At 39.5% G+C, this 22,048-nt stretch overlaps 1 protein-coding gene across 3 annotated transcripts in view; it reads left to right on the top strand.

Moving 5' to 3' along the window:
• Positions 1-22,048, top strand: part of TBL1X (transducin beta like 1 X-linked) — a 253,238-nt gene that overhangs the window by 1,229 nt on the left and 229,961 nt on the right. For 2 of the 3 annotated variants that reach the window (XM_077815487.1, XM_077815494.1), the window contains exon 2: positions 386-450. The gene's annotated coding sequence lies outside the window, so the exon portion shown is untranslated. Of the gene's footprint in view, positions 1-103; positions 451-22,048 lie in introns of those variants that run through there. The other variant, XM_077815503.1, reaches the window with a different exon arrangement.

Here is a 22,048-nt window from a genome sequence, read left to right on the forward strand (position 1 = left end):
CCTAGTTCAGGTCAATGTGGCTGGTTGGTTCCCCCCCCCCCTCCAGGTCACTGACTATCTCTGTGTGTCTTTCTCTCAGTCCTCCTCCTGCTGCTGCTGCTTGTCTCTGGAAGCCTTAGACACACACTCACACCAAACACATTAACTCTGCTAATGAAGTAGTGAGCAGCAGCACCTCCTGACCGCCATTCCGCACCAAAAACTTTCCATTTTCCTCTTCCCACTCTCTGGGACTTCCTTTTGATTTTGCTGTGTGGAGGAGGAGGAGTGTGTGTGTGTGTGGTGGTGGGATTTACAGTCTCCTTTAACGCTTGCTGGGACCTAGGAAAAGAAGAGTTACACCATGTACTGCAAGTGAAAAAGTCTCTGTGTGTGTTTCTTGCAGAAGTTGAGGCTTTTCTCTGCTGCTTCCAGAAGTGAAAGCTGTGCCTTTAATACACGTTGAGTGAGGTGAGTTTGGAGGACTGATTATTCATCATTTGGACCTTTTTGTGTGCGTCTGTGACATGCAGTTTAGTGATTAAAACGGCTTGCCTTTGCCATATTTTTCAGTGCATGGAATCAATTTCCTCGTGTTCCCCTCTTTTTCTTATTTGTTTCTTTTGTATCTGATTCTGCTGGATTTATGACTGTTTCTTTTAGGATTTCCCACATTTTGCTGTGTGTGTTTCTCTTAAGTGTGTCACGATTGTGTGTGTTTTACCCTAAAGTCACTGGAAAAGGCTAAAAAGTCTTGCATCGTTGGAAGGTTTATTATGAATGTTAATTCTGCTGGAGTTTCTAAACCCTGGTTAAGGCAGAGAGTGGTAACACAATGTGGTGGCTTTAGAAGTGTTCCTCTGAATGAGGGAAAGGAGACTTGTTTGTTTGGAGGTTTGTTTTTTTGATTTGTGAGGGGAAGGGTTAGTGAGTTTGGAGGGGAGTTTTTGAAATGATAACTTAGCCTTAAGATACTCACATTTCCCCTTAGTATTTCACTAACAAAATAAAAGGTATTCACACTGTAGGGACTGTGGAGTTTGCACAACCCAGGGTGGGGGAGGGGAATCCCATTCATCTAGTGTTTGAATCAGCAAGCACAGGAGTTGATCACTCTCTGGTAAATCGAAGTTTAGCTCCAAGTAGGTAAACAAGTTAATTTTTGTTTATGATTTGTACTACTGTTATTAACTGAAAAGCAGCCCTTTAACAAAGTGATGGACAAGAGCTGGCGTTATGGGAAAAATATTCAGTGTGACTTGTCTTACAAGCAGAGTACTACTGCAGTGTTTGCAAGAAAATAAAATTGCAGACCTGTTGCATATATATTGAGGCAAAAATAATACGTGCTTGATCATTTATCATTAACACATTAGGACAACAGGACAGTTCGACTAAGTTAGTGTGCCCAGCATAGATACTTAGCAGCACAGGATAGTGGGCATGTTCCTCCCAACTATAATCCTTTTATGATTCTGTTCCCTATTTTGTGTTGCTGTTTTAATCTCAGCAGTTTATTTTGTTTTAAACGGGTGTGAGGTCAAGCAGTATTGCAGTATGTCATGCTAATGACCCTTGGCCTATTTAATTACATGTTCTTCAAATCTCAAATAGGCATATTGCACACACAACCACACCCTAAAAGTTGGACTTAAAGTAGATACAATTTTCTCACAAAGTCTGGCCTCTTCATGTTGTCTTAAAAGATCTTTCACCTTCCTGCCCAAGGATTTTGTATTAGTGGTATGTTTTCCCCCCCCCTTACATACAATTCACGTTTAAAGTAGGAGGCAGGGGGAGAAGCAATCTATTTTGTAGGACCACATGAAATGAAAAGAAAATGAGTTAGCATATTACACAAGAAGGCTTGTAATGTCACATCTTTCTTCCTTGACCCATTTATTAGTGAACCTTTAACTGAGACTGCTCACACAGCATATACAAGATTAACTGCAGTAAACCTTGCTTACCACATTATAGCACATGGTGGATTTAGGCCTCTTGGTTGGCCTAGAACTATATGGACAAAGTGTTACCAAACCTGGAGACATCTCTCAGTTTTCAAATTAAATAATTCCTTTTTCTGTGATATCAAACAGGATTGGAGCAAGAGCACCATTTCAGATTTCTTAATTTTTTTTTTTTTTTTGTAAATGACAGTTAATAATTGCAACATCACAAATACAGTCATATTCAAATAGGGAACCCTTCCCATGTAGTTCTGGCAGTGGGGGTGGGGTGGACTGAGAAATAGACTCTCACATATTAAAAATGTATTAAACCTTTCTTGGGCTACATGCAGTAATAGTAAAACTGGCAGAGCTACTGTATCTCAATGTAAGTGTTTCAGAGGGCTAAAGAACAAATGGGCCATTTTTAAGATTAAAAAGTCTTTTTTAGTACTAAAGAGGATAATAATTATACATACATATAAACATTGGCAGCTGCACAATAGTCCAAGTGCCCTTAGGAGAAGAAATCTCTGACAGTAAGTTGTCTTCTGTATCCATTTCCCCCTCCCCCAAGAAAGTTACTTATATATCCTACATTTATCATAATGATATTGGGACTTCATCTTCTTGCTCTTCCATTGCATGGATCATAAATCCCTCTGAAGCCTTTTATAAGGCTAGGTTTTTTATACTTTTAGTTTTGAGGATGGCGGAGAAGAACTTTTCTCTCTTTCAGAGCCCTGAGATGTCCTCTCTGCCAGTTTTTCCTGTTTTCCATTCTCTCACTTATTTATAAAGGAGTTTTTCCCCATCTCTGTAGTTACAGGGCCAGAACCAGACCTGTCCTTCAAAGGGTCATAATATGACCTGCCTCTTTGGAAGAGCCGTGGCTCCTTAGATTGCAGCAATTCTCAAAGGCCCACATCCTTGAAGTTGAAAAGGACTGAATGAGACATCCTTTGGAGTTAAATAATATTGTTTCTTAATGGTCCAGTTTGGTCAGTATTGAGGTATGCAGGAACACTCAGCAGTATTCTGAGCTCTGGCCATCTGGGGAGCGAGGCACCAGACGGGGAAAATTGACCCAGCAATTCTGTATGGTACTGCTTGGTCCTTGGGTCAGCGCACTTTTAACATTTTCTGTTATTTCCTACTGTTTTCAAATCGGGTGATAGAATTTACACTCTAGATGATTTTGCATGCATGTTTGTATGTTTGTTTGGCCCCAACTGAACACATACTAAGAGTTAGTTTCCACCTTGAAGAGTTTATAATCAAAATAGACAAGACAGATAAAGGGTGGATGGGGAAAACAGAGAGGGGTGAAGTCACTTACCCAAGGTCATAGAGGTCAGCGGCAGAGTCGGAAGAGAACCCAGCCGAAGCTCCTGACTCTCTGTGCAGTGCTCTATCCGTTGTAACCCATTATCTCTACATCTCTTTGTGGGTGTGATGTTAAACTGTGGCACTCTATGGTGGTTTTATGATAAGTAAGTCCATTCAGTCTGGGGAAGGAGTAGATTTCCCTGCATCTCTGCTGTGCATTTTGCCTGCCTTGAGTTTTCATTATTTTTTATTATTTTAATTTGTAGTACTATTTTAATACTGGCTGGTTATACTCCAGCCAACCTTGTAAAATCACAAAGAATTTGTAACTCTCATGAGCAGGCTCAGTTTTTTGTTTTTTTTTTTCATTACTTCCATCTTGCCTCATGATGAAAATTATTTTGTAAACTGCTTTTCAGGTGCTAAATTAAGCTCCCCTCCATCCCCCCACCTCTTGACTATTTTTAGTTAGAAGGAAATAGCTGACCTCTTTGCAGCAGGAACACAGAGCCCTTGGGTACCATTTATAGGTTTTTACCACATGGCCTACTTGGACAAGTTGGTTGAAATTAAACAAAAACACTGGAGCTACAGCCCTGCCTAGGAAGAACAGCCTGTTCTGAATATACATAATTTTAACTTGAGTAAATCTGAGAGAAATATCTGAAGGTGAAAATGTGGCTTTGGGGCATTCTTCTCCCCTTTGGTAGATGAGTCAGCATTGTAGGGTATTTGTGGCAATCTGAAAGTTAATATTGTGGGATTTCATTTAAAATTGATGTATGTAATTTATATTCAGTGTTAAGAATGCTAGGAGTCCCACTTGCACTGTACCTATGTGGAAGTAAAGAAGGATATCTGTTTTCATAGGAAAGGATAATATTTCCCTTCACCTTCTCTCATATCAAACAGAACGTACCCTAACAGAGATTTCAAAGTTATACCTATTAAAACATGGTAGTTACACAGCTGTGTGAAACCTGATTTTTCAAGCTGTTTGTCTTGGCTCTTATAGTTTCAGGTCTAAACTTATATGTTGGCTTGGAAGGATTAGATTTTTGTTGGTAAATATAGATTTCACTGTACACACACAGAGATGAAAAAATATTTCCACAGATGATGGTAGAAATTTACAGATAAGTTGTTTTTACTTTTCCTGAGAACTTATTAGAGTTTATACTTAACTTTGTATATTTTGACATCGTAATGTTGCCAATTCATGTTTAATGGCTATGAAACCTCATCTTTTTGAATCTCAATGACTACTGTCATTAAATAATTATTGTCTGACTCCCCTGTGATTTATGATAACTGTGAAAATTTAAATTGATAAACATCTAAAAATATTTAAAATAAACATTGATACTATCCATATACAAAATGATTAGGACTATAAAGTGATTAAAAAAATTAATCGCGCGATTGTTCGCACTGTTGAATAATAGTAGAATACCATTTATTGAAATATTTTTGGATGCTTTCTACATTTTCAAATATATTAATTTACAGAATACAAAGTGTACAGTGCTCACTTTGTAGCTATTTTGATTACAAATATTTGCACTGTAAAAAAGGAACAATAGAAATAGTATTCCAATGTACCTAATACACATAGTGTAGAGCAGGGGTGGGCAAACTTTTTGGCCAGAGGGCCACATCGGGGCTGCAAAATGGTATGCAGGGCTGGGTAGGGAAGGCTTTGCCTCCGCAAACAGCCTGGCCCCTGCCCCCTGATGGCCCCCCTCAGAACCATCCAAGCCCCCTGCTCCTTGTCCCCTGACTGCCCCCTCCCTGGATCCCCCCAGTCCCTAACCACCCCCCCGGGTCCCCACCCCCTATCCAACCCCTACTGCTCCCTGTCTCCTGACCGCCCTCACCCCCCCCCCCGAACCTCCATCCCATCCAACCACCCCCTGTCCCCTGACTGCCCCCTGGGACCTCCTGCCGCTGATCCAACCCCCCTTTCCCCCGCCCCCTTACCATGCCACTCAGATTGGCAGGGCAGGCTCACTGGAAAGCCTAGGAGGTGGGTGGGCGCAAGCTGCTCTGCCCGTGCAGCGGCGTGGCTGCGAGGGAAGTGGGACAGTGGAGGAGGGGCCGGAGAGGAGCCTCCCAGGCCGGGAGCTCAGGGGCTGGGCAGGGCGGTCCTGCAGGCCATAGTTTGCCCACCTCTGGTGTAGTGCAATCTCCTTATAATGAAAGTTGAACTTACAAATGTAGAATTATGTACAAAAAATAACTGCATTCAAAATAAAACCATGTAAAACTTTAGAACCTGCAAGTCCACTCAGTCCTATTTCAGACAGTCGCTCAGACAAACAAGTTTGGTTACAATTTGCAGGAGATAATGCTGCCCATGTCTTGTTTACAGTGTCACCTGAAAGTGAGAACATGCATTCGCATGACACTATTGTAGCTGGTATCGCAAGACATTTATGTACTAGTTCTGAAAGCATTCTCCACACCTCATCCCGCTCAGATTTTGGAAGGCACTTTAGATTCTTAAACTGTGGGTCTAGTGCTGTAGCTATCTTTAGAAATCTTACATTGGTACTTTCTTTGCGTTTTGTCAAATCTGCTGTGAAAGTGTTCTTAAAACGAACATGTGCTGGGTCATCATCCGAGACAGCTATAACATGAAATATATGGCAGAATGCAAGTAAAACAGAATAGGAGACATACAATTCTCCCCCAAGGAGTTCAGTCACAAATTTAATTGATGTATTTATTTTTTTAATGAGCATCATCAGCATGGAAGCCTGTCCTCTGGAATGGTGGCCAAAGCATGAAGGGGCATATGAACATTTAGCATACCTGGCACATAAATACCTTGCAACGCTGGCTACAAAAGTGCCATGTGAATGCCTGTTCTCACTTTCAGGTGACACTGCTCACTGCTTCTGATTTACAATATCTCCCATAAATGTAAACAACTTGTTTGTGTTAGCAATTGGCTGAACAAGAAGTAGGACTGAGTGGACTTGTAGGCTTTAAAGCAGGGATTGGCAACCTTTGGCACGCAGCCCATCAGGGAAATCCGCTGGTGGGCCATGATGGTTTGTTTACTTGCAGCGTCAGCAGGTTTGGCCCATCGCAGCTCCCACTGGCCGCGTTTTGCCGTTCCAGGACAATGGGGGCTGCGGGAAGCAGTGTGGGCCGAAGGATGTGCTGGCCACTGCTTGAGTGCAGTTATGTAACAAAAAAAAAAAAATCTACATTTGTAAGTTACACTTTCATGAAAAGAGATTGCACTACAGTACTTGTATGAGGTGAATTGAAAAATACTATTTCTTTTATCATTTTTACAGTGCAAATATTTGTAATAAAAATAATAATAGAAAGTGAGCACTGTACACTTTGTATTCTGTGTTGTAATAGAAATCAATATATTTGAAAATGTAGAAAAAAATCCAAAATATTAAAAAACAATTTCAATTGGTATTCTATTGTTTAACAGTGCAATTAATCACGATTAATTTTTCTAATCGCAGTTAATTTATTTTAGTTAATCGCGTGAGTTAACTGTGATTAATCGACAGCCCTAAAAATTATACACATAAAATCTAATTATGCCATGCCTACATATATGTAAGACAGCCCAGAGATCATTTTGTCCTTCATATTACTTTTCACTCATGTATCTGCTTTGACCTTGGTTTCAGCGATGTCATGGCCTTAATAAATATTGCATTGCATTAGTATTTGGTGATGCCTCTATTTGCTGAAGATAGAGGAATATATGGCTGTGGGTACCTTACTTTCACCCTCCCCCCCCCCCCTTCCCTTGTTTAGATTAATTATGTTGCCAAAATAACACAGGCTGGGTAAGAGATTTGGTTTTAGGAGCATGATAGACTCAGATGATCTTTATTTTCTGTTGACTTCGCACAGGTCTCAATAGAAGGGTGCATCACAATGTCAGTATTGCAAGTAGAGCAGGTTAAGTAATATGGTTAAACAATCAATATGTCTGGTTTGTCCTATTTAAATTGAGACTGGGATGTAAGTATTTAGAATTTCTTAATAATGGCTAAGTAGTGTGCAGTTTTTAGGATATAACGCCATCTTATTTCAAAGAAGTATGGCATTCACATAATTTAAAGTGTGTCTATCTAGTAAAGTATGCTATAATGGAAGAGGAATAGTTATTCTGAATGCCTTTTGAAGGTGCATTGCATAAATATATATTCACTTGGGTGTTGACGCTAACTACAGTAATTTATTATCAAAAAGTACAAGGTGCACTAGATTTGTTAATTGATAAGACCAATGGCCTGCTTATGAATAGATTAGTAGTACTAATAGTGTACAATAAGTAGATGTGTACTTGTCAAAATCATTAAGTCTCATCAGGTTATGAGTTTTACGATGTTAATGTGTGGTTATCTTTTTCATCTTCCATCGGAGGGTAGAATGATGTGGTTTGTTTGTTTGCTTGTTTGTTTGTTTTTAAGCAGCATTCTTTACTAATAACCAGAGTAGTATTAGTCGAAATTAGATTTCATTTTCTGACCTACATTTCATTCTCCGTCTCCTGCTTTTAGTTGTAATGTACCTTGTCTTCACATCCTACAAGGCTTCAAATATGTTTTGTAACATGTGATTTTACACACAGAAATTTCTTCTGTTGGAAAATATGGTAACATTGAACTTTGAGTTCTGTCTTTTTAGTGAAGCACAACTTCCCACACTGGCAGATACATTAATTCAATGAAGCTGCAAAGTCATTTCAAGCAGTTAAATGACATTTAGAAAATACCATTTAAAGTTTTCTTTAAGAAAACAAACAGGAAGAGGGTTTGCGTTTCGTGGGAGATTCTCTTTGTCATACTGCAGAATAACACATTTTCTTATGCTCCTTTTTGGAACTCAGCATACTACGCTGGACACTTAACTTTGGCTTCTGCTGTATTTTGCAACACAGCATTATCAGCTATTCATTAATCCTAGACCAGAGAAGAGGCACTCTGGAGAGTAGTCTGTGTAGTTTAATAGTAAAAGCCAACCATTTACAACTTAATACTTCAAAAATGAATAATCATGAGGTATGATAGCACTGATGAAAGGACACTATCATATTATCATGATTAGCACATGTGCAATTTTTATTACATAAGGTTTATGCTTGAAAAAGTGCACTGAGTTTATACAGATTTCAACACATTCCAGTCACCTACAGCAGAATGATTCAAACAGTCCTGCCAAAAGTACTAACCTTTATAGTGTACAGTGAAATGTACACACACAGGTTTATTTCTTTCTTTTTGTAACATGAAGTAAAAATATAGACTCAGTGGAAGCCAGTATGAATTAAAGATTTGATTAAAAACAAATTTCAGCAGTTATAAGTTGGTTTACAGGCATACACCAGTTGGTTTCAATCCAATTCTAGTGGACAGAGCATGTGCACAGTTGGTTTCAATCCAGTTCTAGTGGACAGAGCCCCCCATCATGATTAACACTCTTGCTGGCAGTCTCAGTAGAGGCCAAGATCTGAATAGGTACAGAAGCTGAATTATCCTCTCACCTGGTTGGTTCTCCTTCATAACTACAGATGAAAATCACTGACCAAGGGTAGGGTAGAGAAGCCTAGCTCAGATGGTGCCTATGCTGTACCCATGTTGTAAAGATTACTTTCCAAGGATATCTGTCTGGTACCTTTGACAATAACAAACATCACTTAACCCCTTCTGCCCCTGCCCATGTGCACACATGAAATAGATCATAGAATATCAGGGTTGGAAGGGCCTTCAGGAGGTCATCTAGTCCAATCCCCTGCTCAAAGCAGGACCAATCCCCAATTTTTGCCCCATATCCCTAAATGGCCCTCTTAAGGATTGAACTCACAACCCTGGGTTTAGCAGGCCAATGCTCAAACCACTGAGCTATCCCTGGCCCATAGACCAATAAGAAAGCCGTTTGTTGATTAAACTGCTCGAAACATGGGCCTATTCAATCACACCAAATTCTTTGTGATTTTCACAACTGGTTCACTTTATATGCTTCCAAGTTTTTGAGCTGGTGGCTTGTCTTTGACTTTTTCTTTTTCTTTTAGATGAAGGTGTTTTTTTAAAACTTCTCTTTTTGTTTTTACCAGGCACCACAACACAGCTGCATTTTTGTGTGTGTTGAATTTCTAATGAGATAATAATTTAAAAAAAAAAAAAGAAAGTGTTCCAAATAATCTTTGCAAGACAGTAGTTAGGGCACTCACTTTCACAATTTGATAATTTACAGTGGACTTTAAATGACTTAATCTGCCTCACAGAAGTGCTAGGAAGATTAGTTAATGTTTATAAAGGGTTTTTAAGATTGGAAACAAAAAATGTTAATTGTTACTGCCAGTTTATTAAAAATGTAACATTTTATATGCAAACACACTCTACATCCTCCCCTGCCAAGTTGTAAACTATTTTAGAAAGATGGCAAAAATAAATAAAACCATTTCTATCTCCTTTATGGGGTTTTTAATAGCTCCTGTTGCTTTATTTTGTTGAACTCCATCAAGATGACATCTTAATGCTTTCCTTGGCTAAGAGACCGCCTTCCTTCCCTCTGCTAGGACATTGGTGCGAAACAGCTACTGGCTCTCTATCATGACCCAATGGAGGTCGAAGTTTAGCAGGCTTCTTCTCTGCTCCGCAGTCTTTTTTTTTTTTCCTGCCACTTCCCCAAGGTGTGACTGATACCAAATGAAAGAGAACCCAATACATAAAGTGTGAATTTGTGTTCCAATCCTGCAAACCCTCATCAACCAGGTAGTTCTGACGTATGCAAGTGATCCCATTGTAGCGATTGCCCCAGGCCTGCAAAAATTTGTGGGTATTTTTCATTCTGTAGATGTGAATGGTTCCATTGGTTTCATGCATAGAAATCTTGACAGGTTCAAGGTCCATGTGACCAAGGGTTTGTGGTACAGATTCTCGGTTGATTATGTGAACACTTTTTTCTATTTATTTATTAACTAGCTAAAGACTCCTGATTTCTTGCTTTAATTCTATAAACCCTCTGTTCTTAATGTTTCATTTCAGTTTTCAGCTATTGCTTGAAAAACTCATCTCCTCTAGATATGTATATATCACAACCTCTTCTGGTCTCAGGTGGTAGGCTTCACTGGAAATGTGTGATTACATATACATCTTAATGATTTTCCTTTCTTACTTTGTAAATGAAAAGAAAAACTAAAAATAGAAATCTTAGCCAAGTCTCCATTTTTTGTACATATGTCCTTTTCCCACATAGATGTTCTTGCAGGTGTATTTACATACTGTGTATTATGGAGCCATGGTTAAGTAACTAAACAATAATTAAGACTGTAGAAGTGTTTATGCCAACCCTACTGTCTGTTCTTCCCTTGTATCTAACAAAAACAGTTTCTTTTGTCCTGAAAATTCATGTCCTTTATCATGAGCTGGAGAAGACTTTTATTTTGACTGTTAGCGGTTAATCAGGCAAGCTGTTTTCTGAGTTATGGGACATAGAAAAGTAGGTGTTTTTGCTCCCCCTTGCATAAGCTCCCTTTCATGAAGGGAGCAGGAGGTTCATATATAATCTCCATTCACTGTTTTGCAGGCTGTTCTTATTTATTTGAGTGCCAACAATGTACTTTGAGATTTGTACAGTAGACAACACAAGATCTGTGCCCCCCGTATTTAAAGTTTATACAAACAGCAAGTTTGCCATGACTGACCTTGTACAGGCTTAATATTTCACAGTAAATGTCCATTGAGAACATTCAGGGATAAAAATCTTCCTTAAGAGAATTGAAGTTTATTTAAAAAAAAAACCAAATTAGAATGCAAAAGTTACTAAAACTATTTTTACCTAAGATCAGACCATCCACCTTAATTCTTCTGCCACTAACTCATGTCCAACCAACACCAATACGCTGAGAAAGAAACCCTAATAGCCACTCAGAATACATCACTACTCTTGCAGTCACTGTCAAGATCCTACCATCATTATCCTCCTGCAGTTTACATGCTGTATGATCTACACACTGTTCTGCGAACCATGACCTAATATAGAAGTAGCTGCACTCTTCTAGTGGACCGTCTGGTGCCAGCCATATTGTTTAGGGTTATGAATATTATATGCTATACCTAGGCCACATATCAACCATCCCATTTGCATGCAGTAATATATAAATCCTGCACATCTTGCTTCTATAGGAAGGACATTGCTGGCACATGATGGCATATATCACATCGGTAGATGTGCAGGTGAACGAGCCTCTGATAGTGTGGCTGATGTGATTAGGCCCTATGATGGTGTCCCCTGAAAAGATATGTGGACACAGTTGGCAATGGGCTTTGTTGCAAGGTTAGGTTCCTGGGTTAGTGGTTCTGTTGTGTGGTTGCTGGTGAGTATTTGCTTCAGGTTGGGGGGCTGTCTGTAAGCAAGGACTGGCCTGTCTCCCAAGATCTGTGAGAGTGATGGGTCGTCCTTCTGGATAGGTTGTAGATCCTTGATGATGAGTTGGAGAGGTTTTAGTTGGGGGCTGAAGGTGATGGCTAGTGGCGTTCTGTTATTTTCTTTGTTGGGCCTGTCCTGTAGTAGGTGACTTCTGGGTACTCTTCTGGCTCTGTCAATCTGTTTCTTCACTTCAGCAGGTGGGTATTGTAGTTGTAAAAATGCTTGATAGAGATCTTGTAGGTGTTTGTCTCTGTCTGAGGGGTTGGAGCAAATGCGGTTGTATTGTAGAGCTTGGCTGTAACAATGGCAATGTAACAGACTGACAGAGCCAGAAGAGTACCCAGAAATCACCTACTACAGGACAGGCCCAACGAAGAAAATAACAGAACGCCACTAGCCATCACCATCATAGGGCCTAATCACATCAGCCACGCTATCAGAGGCTCGTTCACCTGCACATCTACCAATGTGATATATGCCATCATGTGCCAGCAATGCCCCTCTGCCATGTACATTGGTCAAACTGGACAGTCTCTACGTAAAAGAATAAATGGACACAAATCAGACGTCAATAATTATAACATTCAAAAACCAGTCGGAGAACACTTCAATCTCTCTGGTCACTCGATTACAGATCAAAAAGTGGCAATTCTTCAACAAAAAAGCTTCAAAAACAGACTCCAATGAGAGACTGCTGAACTGGAATTAATTTGCAAACTGGATACAATTAACTTAGGCTTGAATAAAGACTGGGAGTGGATGGGTCATTACACAAAGTAAAACTATTTCCCCATGTTTATTCCCCACCCCCACCCCCCACTGTTCCTCAGACTTTCTTGTCAACTGCTGGAAATTGCCCACCTTGATTATCACTACAAAAGGTTCCCCCCCCCGCCCCTCCCCGCTCTCCTGCTGGTAATAGCTCACCTTATGTGATTACTCTGGTTACAGTGTGTATGGTAACACCCATTGTTTCATGTTCTGTATGTATATAAATCTCCCCACTGTATTTTCCGCTGAATGCATCCGATGAAGTGAGCTGTAGCTCACGAAAGCTTATGCTCAAATAAATTTGTTAGTCTCTAAGGTGCCACAAGTCCTCCTTTTCTTTTTTTAGAAAATAATGTAGAGATGATCATTTGGAATCCTTTATCCTGTGCTATCAGGAGGACAGTCACTTCACCAACCTACTCAAGTGGTCCTCTTTTGCCTCTATACCAGCTCTAATATCAGTTTAGGCTCAAGCCTTCTAAATTGGAGGGAGTCCAGAGGACAGCAAAAAACATGATCAAAGGTTTAGAAAATCTGACCTATGAGGAAAGGTTAAAAAAACTGGACATGTTGAGTCTTGAGAAAAGACAACTGAGGGGGGACCTGATAACAGTCTTCAAGTACGTTAAGTGCTTGTTATATCAAGAATGGTGATCAGTTGTTCCCCATGCCCACTGAAGGCAGGATAAGAAATAGTTGGCTTAATCTGCAGCAAGAGAGATTTAGGTTGGATATTACGAAAAATGTTCTAATTATAAGGGTAACTGTGTATTGCAATATGTTACCAAGAGAAGTTTGTGGTACCCCTGTCATTGGAGGTTTTTAGCACCAGGTTAGAAAAACACCTCTCAGGGATAGTCTAGGTATCTGCTTCTGCAAGGGTGGATTCCGGGGAAGTGAGGGTTGGGATGGGGAGAGGAGGAGGAATGGACTAGATGACCTCTCCAGGTCCCTTCCAATCCTACATTTCTATAATTCAGTGCTGTAGCCATCTCATTTCCATAACCCCATGGGCCTGCATCTTGAAATTTTTAGGGGTTGGTATTTTTAGTTTCTAAAGTCCCTGTTCTTCCCCTGCATGGTAAGTGTTACCCATATCCCCTGGGTAACTCCCATTAACATTAAATAGTGTATGTGCTACGTATGTGAGAAACAGGCCCCTGGTGTTTACGCATTCCAATCAGCAATGGTCCTGGTCTCTTTGAGGCCCCAAATATTTTCCTTTTGACTATCAATCTTGTAGATTTGGGGCATTTGGGCACCACTCCAGTACAAATAAATAATAATCTGTTAATCACTTAGACTGAAATGTAATAAACCATATCTTTTTCTGCGTGTACACATGACAAAAAGGTTAAATTCACATGGAAAATAGACTAGCATAGAGTTATTAGCAATGCTCTAACTAGGATACCTTCTTCAGGAATTGCCTATAAAAGGAGATAGCCACATTTGAGTCTTTTCTTCATATCAGATTATTCCTGAAAGAAAGCCACGTGGCCAAAATATTGTTGCAAATTAGATTTTCTCTTTTCAGCATGATAACCATTTAGTTCAAACCGCTGATGCCAAACTGTTCTTGATGTATGTGTACATGTGTACTTTTTGGGGGTGTGTTTTTAATCCATTATGCAGTCTTTTCATCAGATTAATATATTTTCAAGCACTTGGAATTCAGAATTCTGATGTCCTATGTAGAATCAAATGTATAAAGCCGTAGTGGCCTATTTATTTTATTCTGCAGCCTGGGAGGAATTTTCTGCATGCAGCACTAAGAGTGTGAATGCTTTCAGGGTCTGTATAATGTATTGAATGGAGCTTCTGTATATTATTTATTATAAACATTTTATACATACCTGTTTCCTTGTCTGATGTCACTTATTCAGATCTTTTAAAGCTATGGGCTATGTATACTATTATTGGTGTTAAACTTTTTCAATGAAATAGTAATGCCACTTTGTTGCTTCAGCAACATGTTCTGTCCCCCTGAAAGGCCATATCTCAATTTGCTAGTATTTCTGCTTTCTAGAAGGAATTTGTTGTCCTCCAGAAATATTAACATAAAATTATGCACAAGAATTTAGACCATCCCATTGGGTTCACAGCTGTTCCCTTAAGACTTCTCCTAATATGTGTGATGTGAGACATAATTCAGGCCTTACAGTTTCTCTAAAGGAAGTTAATTACTTGGAACCTGCCCCGTTGTTATGACTTCCATTTAACCAGCAGTTAGAGGCATTTGACCAAGTTCTCAAAAGTATGTGGCTGTATCAGCCAGACCACCAGCAACTTGGATAAACACATGGTGGTATTTGTCTTCATTTCATCTCTAGGAACGGAGTATTACCCTGTCATGTAGTGACCTGAATCTAAAGACAGAGGTTGGAGTCAAAGGTTATTTTGTGCTGCTGTCAGACAGGATCAGGTTTTTCCCGTTAGCGTAAATGTAATTAAAGGGTAAGGTTACTTGCGCCTCATTATTGCTCTTCTTTTATGACAATAGGACAATTTGTGCATTGGCCGGATATGATGCTAATAATTTGTGTCCCTAGCTCATGTATTTGTTATGATATGAAAGCTTTAAACCTAAAGGCCAACATTTTCAAGTGTAGGTGTCTAAGTAGCCTGGCTATTTTCAGAAGCACTGAGCACTCAAACACCAATCGAAATGAATGGGTGCTGGGCACTCAAAATCACTCTTTGTTAGGAGCCCAACATCAGGCAAATACATTTGAAAACTAGCCAGATAATTTCAGTTCCATATTGCTTTGGCCAGTTAAATAAAGTCAGAAAACAAAAGCAAAACAACAAAATGAAAACAAAAGCAAACTCCCCTTCCCACCCCCCCATGATAATCATTGAAAGGTATGGTTAAAAAAATTGTAAAATTGGATGCAAAATTTGCTCCTAACCATGCAAGCTGCTCTCTGCACGCCGTCCAATTATGTGTAGGTGAAGAGGACCGCTAGTGGATCAGCTTGAAGCAATCAGACCCTTTAGTGAAAACAAGCAATATGACTGTGTTAATGTGTGTTTTTGTTTAGTATCGTTTGCTGAAGCTTCAGTAAAGTGCACTACTGTTGTGGTGTTCCTTTGGTTTACTAGTTGTTACAAAGATTTCCTTTATGAGGATCTTGAAATGTTTTGCATTTGTTAGTATTTGTATTCTTGTAGGGCCTAGGAACCTTTTTGTAATTAAAAACAAACAAAATAAAATACAAGCGAAAGTAACTGACTGCAAGAAAATATTTTGTGTATGCCAGAATTAAACAAATTTGAATGATAAGAATTTGCAGTTCTGAAGTATTAAACATAGTTTAAACATAAACTATGAAAACATAGTGGCATCACACTTTGGCTATATAAATTAATGTTCTGTTCCAAAAAAACCCAAACAGTACTTTGGTTAGGAATTTTATGGGCTGTTGTCTTGAAAGAAAACCTTGGTTCAGTGAATGCTTTTAAAGAGAATGCTAGTAAAGAGAATTTAATAGAGGAAAAGAGAATGTGATGAAGGGTTGGTGCTTGGAGAGGACTTTATTCTGCACCTTCTGTCCTATAAGACTGGAGCTTGGGCTCTCTCCTTATTTCTTTATTCCTTTTGTTTAGGAAAGTATGTGTATGAGACTGGACTGTTTACATGTATGTCCAAAATCTCAATTCACAGCTTACATTGCTTTAACTTAATTGTACCATGTTTAAAACTTTAAATATTGAAATTTCTTTCTAGCGATAAGTCAGCAGACCAAAATATAACAAATTTACATACTAGACCTAAAAGCCAGGGTTTTGACTTAATTGTATAAAAATAAAGATACTAATTTATTAAAAATCTAATTTATATTACGGTAGCAGCTAGGAGCCATGCATCAGATCGCCAATACGCTAGGTGCTGTACAAACACAGAAAAAAAAGATGGTCTCTGCTCTAATGAGCTTACAACCTACAGTAAAGAAAGAGGGCATTTTAGCGTCGAAAATTAATTTTTTTTTTTTTACCCAAACCATTGTAATGTACATTTTATGGCTATGCATGTTTCAGTCCCATGTCCCTTCATGCCATGCCCCCACACACCCAGACCAACAAGAGTAGAAAGTTAAACACTGCAAATTCTGTACAATTGTCCCATTGCTGTTAGGCAAACTCCTGTTTTACGAGATCTTTCCACCACAAAGTAACCCCAAACTAAACTAATACAGTTCTGTTTCCCCTTATAAGATAGACAGATTTTTGTCAGTCGTTTGCATTGTTGCTTAAGACAGGGGTTTCACAGAACTCTAACCTGAACACATGGCAATGTCAAGTTTTATTCTGAGCCAGTATGCTTCCTGTGAAGAGTAATGTTTAGTGAAATGTTAATATTTGCCACATCAGGCTGGTATGAACTAAATTGTAAAGGTTTCTGAAACTGAAGATCATGTACCCGTTTTATGTAATATACCTTCAAAGCAGTGAGGGATAATGATAATGCAATGGTGTTTTGTAGGAAATAAAGGCTCACATGCCAGCTTTTGGCTATGTTAATCCTTCTCAGAATGTGTTCTGTCGACTGCAGTCTGAAAACAGTTTTGTACCTAGATAGTGTGTTAAGTATCTCTAGGCCTTTCCCACTAGCTTGAAGGGCCTGTTACCAGTTTTACTATGGCCACATAATGGAGTGACCATTTTAAGGATTTAATTGTGATGTGATCTTTTTTTAAAAGAGGAAATTGGTGCTATAAGTGTTAGTAAACTGCTACAAATAATTTGTGGAGTGACACATCTTCATAACAAAACTCTGCTCTAAACTAAAATTAAACAGATGACCAATTTGTTAATGTGCACTGAAGGTTAGCTCAGGACATAGGTGCTTGCATTGAGAATTGATCATAAATTGTCAGCTTGATATGGATAGGATGCAAAGTGAACTCAGCATGAAAAACATACCTATTAATGAAGTTGAGAACATTTGCTATTGACAGTTGCTCTGATACAGTTACTGTTGTGTCTGAGGGAAGGTAAATAGGATGCTGTGTGCTATGGAGAATGGCTGTGCTTAGATCAAGGGATGGACAGACACATTTATCTTCACCAGGGCTGGTTTCCCACCCTTTTAATTATTTTAATAAATATTAACCAAAAACAAAAAACAAACCAACGCCCCAAAACCCAAACAACAAACAAAACCACCACATATTCATTGTGTATATCCTCTTATGTTTTTAAGTATTGAAGCAGAGCATTGTTAGTTGTACACTGGTGAATGCATTTGAGTTAAATATTAGAAAGCTTGGTTTACAAAGCTTCTGTCTTGATTTCCCTCTCCTCCCCACAAAAAAGTATGTATTTGTTATACTTTATCTGTTTTTAGATTATTATAAGGATGTATCTTATTATAGGAGTACACCATATACTTTAGAGCAGCATCCTGTAAACACTTATGGATATGCTTACCTTTATGCACAAGCGTAAGTCCAATGGAATTCAATAATATTACCCAGGCACGTGAAGTTAAATGTGTTTTCGGGATCAGGGCCTTAATTGCTAGCTATAATCTTTCACAGTTTATTGGTTGGGGCCTTTACATAGGATATAGGTATTTTATAATAACACCAACATCATCGTATCTCTCTCAGATACTTTCAAATAGGAAAAATCAGTTATTAAACGCTTTAAATGGGGACAGGGAAAAATTGTTGCTGGACCTTCAGTACCATTGACTCTAGTCAGGAATAAATTGCATGTTTTATCATGACATACGCCTCTTAATCTTTCTAGAAAAGAAGCTTGTGTGAAAGATAAATTTGGCTGTAGTCTGCAATGTCTGTCTGTGTGTGGAGGAGGGGAGGTCACCGAGTGCTCCTTTTGTGTAAATGGGCTATGGAAATATCACATGGGAGAGAGTCAGTAGCTTTGTCAGTTGTGCACAAGAAAGACCAGTATAAAATTATACTTAAAGTATGAAATTATTCATCAGTTCATCCCTCTCCCTCCCTCTCTCCTTGAATTCCGATTTCCACTAACATCCATGCCACCTCTAATAGCAAGGAACAGGCAGCGCAAACATTACAGTCAGGATAGCATTTAAGTGTCCTTAGCTTGGACCAGTGGTTCTTAACCTGGGGTGAACGCATCCCCTGGGAGTGCGAGACATGCCAGATTTTTTTTAGAAGGTAAATCATTGAAAACACAAATTAAGCACAGACATGTAAGTACAACTACTTTGTTTAATCAAACCTATGTATTTATTAACATTATACATTTTTAAAACAATTACTGTAATATACAAACAAAAATATATCTATTTTAAAGATATATTAAAGATAGTTTAAAGAACTAACCTACTTCAATGATTTTTGATAAGGGGAGCGAGAACATATTTTGGGAACCAAAGGGGTGCAGGCTGCGGTAAAGGTTAAGAACCACTGGCTTAGGCAGTCTGTCTTCAGAATAGAAGCAAAATACCAATGTCTTTAAGGACTGATATTGGGGAGACTCTACTTGGGCCTATGCACAGGGCATATTAAAAAGACAGTAATACAAATAACATAACTCAAATGAATCTTCAAATAGATCGCTTTCATTTTTAGACCCCTTCTTATGCTACAAAATATACTATTACCAAGTTCTTAAAATGCTTCATATCCTTTGCCACATGTGGCTGGAACAAGATAATTTTTTGAAAACTGTTCTCAAAACAGATCTATCTAGTCTTGAAATGTTTTCCAAAATCTTTCAATAGAATTATGCGGTGTACGTATGTGTGGCAAAACTGTCTTAAGTGAAACTGTTTAAAAAATAACAAACCCAAAACAACTATTTTGATACACAGCACATTTTGTAGTGTTGATGGGGACTTCATGCCACCCAGCCTTTAAAAATAGATGTGTGTTCATGCAAATCTTCTATAATATGGAGAAAGCATATTTTAGTGCAGAAGTGGTATGTCTGCCTGAGTGGTATGTCATGCCTTTGTTTGTATGTGGGGTGTGGAGGAGAAACTTTTGTGAGTGTGTTTACTGTGGCCAAATCAGTCTGTCTGGGGATGTTTTGGGAAGCCAGTGGAAAGGTTAATAGCAACAGTAATAGGCATCAAGGCCAAACTTTGGCTACACCATCACATGGCTGTCGAAATATTGTCAAATTGCTTCCTGTTACTGAGGCAAGAACCCAGGTGTGTGTGTTCTGGGGGAGGAGAAAGAAAAGAGGAGGGGCTGTTAAGCTATTACACTTCCTAAGTGATTTCAACATTTACTGAATGGTTGGGACATCACATTGTGACCTCCTCTTCTACAATTCCTAAGCAAAGGTTATCCCCGGTTCACTGCTATTGTCTGATGCAATTAGGTTTTATTGACTAAGAAGAACTTAATAGGTTTCATTTATGAACCTTAAGTTTATTGCAATTAAGCCCTCTAAATGCCTAGAAGGCTGCTGCAATAACAAAGGTACTATTAATCAGGGGTCCCACCCCCCCAGAATATTTTCCCATGGTACATACTGTCAGTCCCTGCGGAGCCATCCTCAGGGCAGCGCCTCACCCACCAAGTCCAGACCATGCTCAGCCTGCGTCTTGCAGCTTGACCCACCCAGGTGAAGTGACACTCCTCATCCCTGTGAGGGGATGAGGGCTGCTTGAAGAGGAGTGAGGCTGGGCAGGGCTTTGGTGCAGGAGCCCTGACCCCTAAGCAGCAGCGAGGAGGAGCTGTTGTTCCTACAAACCCTCCATCACAATGGAGGGGCCAAACCTGAGTGGGCAGTGGGGTGGCCAGCACTGCTCCTCCTCGCCACTGCCAATGGTATGTACCGTGAGTAACATGCACACAGCTGGAGATACCACCACAATTAGAAGTTAAAAGAATGTGAACTTTTTGTGTATATTAGAAAAAGAAAAAAGGTATTTAAAGGGATAGCAGCAAACTCAGAGTCCCCATACAGCTAAAAATGTGTTTACAAGTAATATCTAAGATTACTATGAGAGAGTAGAAATAGACATAGTTCTCTTTGGTCTATGGATTTCATGGACTCATAGACTTTAAGGTCAGAGGGAACCATCATGATCATCTAGTCTGGCTTCCTGCACACTGTAGGCCACAGAACCTCACCCACCCACTCCAGCAATAGACCCCTAACCTCTGGCTGAATTTCTGAAATCCTCAAATCATGATTTAAAGACTTCAAGTTACATAGATTCCACCATTTACTCTAGTACAAACCAGCAAGTGACCTTGCCTACATTGTAGAGGACAGCAACCCCCCTCCCCCAGGGTCTCTACCAATCTTACTGGGGGTGGGGAGAATTCCTTTCCAACTCTAAATATGGCGATCATTTAGATCCTGAGTATGTGGGCGAGAACCACCAGCTAGACGCCTGGGTAAGAATTCTCTGTTGTAATGCAGAGCCCTCCCCCTCTAGTGTCCCATCTTTGGCAATTGGAGATAAATTTGCTAATAGCAGACCTGTGTGTACAGTCAGATTAATTGTTTTCCTTGGTGGCTCCATCCCCCCTTCCTGTTTGACTATTTCACAGAGCAACAGGAAGAATTTTTTTTTATAAAAATATAAGATGCAATTGTAAAACCATGACAGTTGGCAGAAGGGAGCTGAAGTAGTAGTAGCTGAAACTACTTTTAACTTGCTTATTTAAAAGTGAGTAGCTTTCAGGCTGACAGAGTCTTTTTAAAATGGTGAGGGGGGAAAAAAACTTGCAGCTGAAAGCTTAATGTGTAATAGAATGTACTTTCTTCTTTTGATTATGATAATGGCAGAAATGAAAGACTGTCAGAGGTAGGCATTTAATTGTTGTGTGCTCTGGTGCTGCGTCGTTGTCATCTTTCTTACTGCTGCCTATGTGGGGCCTTGTTTCAAAACTTGTGATCATATGCCAGGCTGTCATGCAGATTGGTCTCTCTGAGGTCCACTGATATCTGGTCCATGTATCAAGTCTTACAAGGTCTTACAAGTCTTACAAGTCTTACAAGTATCAAGTCTTACAAGTCTTACAAGTCTTACAAGTCTTATCAAGTCTTACAAGTCTTACAAGGTCTCCCCCGTGGTCATTTTCCATCCACAATCATTGCAAGAGCCATCCTATCGATAGAGGGCTCTGGTCTCCACTGCATATGCCCATACCAATGTAGCCTAGCCTCCCTCAGCTTATCTTCAAGTGGTGCAGCTCACATTTGGCCCCATAAAACCTGGTTTGGTTTCCTAATATGAAGCATCCAACCATTTGACCATCTCAACATCTTCAGTTCTGTGGTGGCGAGTATACTGGTCTCCTTTCTTATGGGTGGCCAAGTCTCTGTTCTGTACATTAGGATGGGTTGCGTTACAGTTTTATACTCTCTATCTTTTCACTTTATTGGCTTCTTTGTGTCTCAGAGAACAGAGGTCAGCTGCCATCATTTGCACCACACACAGCTTTAGTAGGATTCCCGGTGTCCTACCATCAGCAGCAGCCATTAATCCTAGGTCTTTAAATTCTTTCACTCTTCTAACCTTTCCATCTGTGACCTCCTTTATGCCAGGGGTGGCCAACCTGAGCCTGAGAAAGAGCCAATATTTGCCAATGTACACTGCCAAAGAGCCACAGTAATAAGTCAGCAGCTCCCCGTCAGCTCCC

Source organism: Eretmochelys imbricata, chromosome 1 (genome assembly GCF_965152235.1).
Source record: "Eretmochelys imbricata isolate rEreImb1 chromosome 1, rEreImb1.hap1, whole genome shotgun sequence".
Taxonomy (NCBI): Eukaryota; Metazoa; Chordata; order Testudines; family Cheloniidae; genus Eretmochelys; species Eretmochelys imbricata.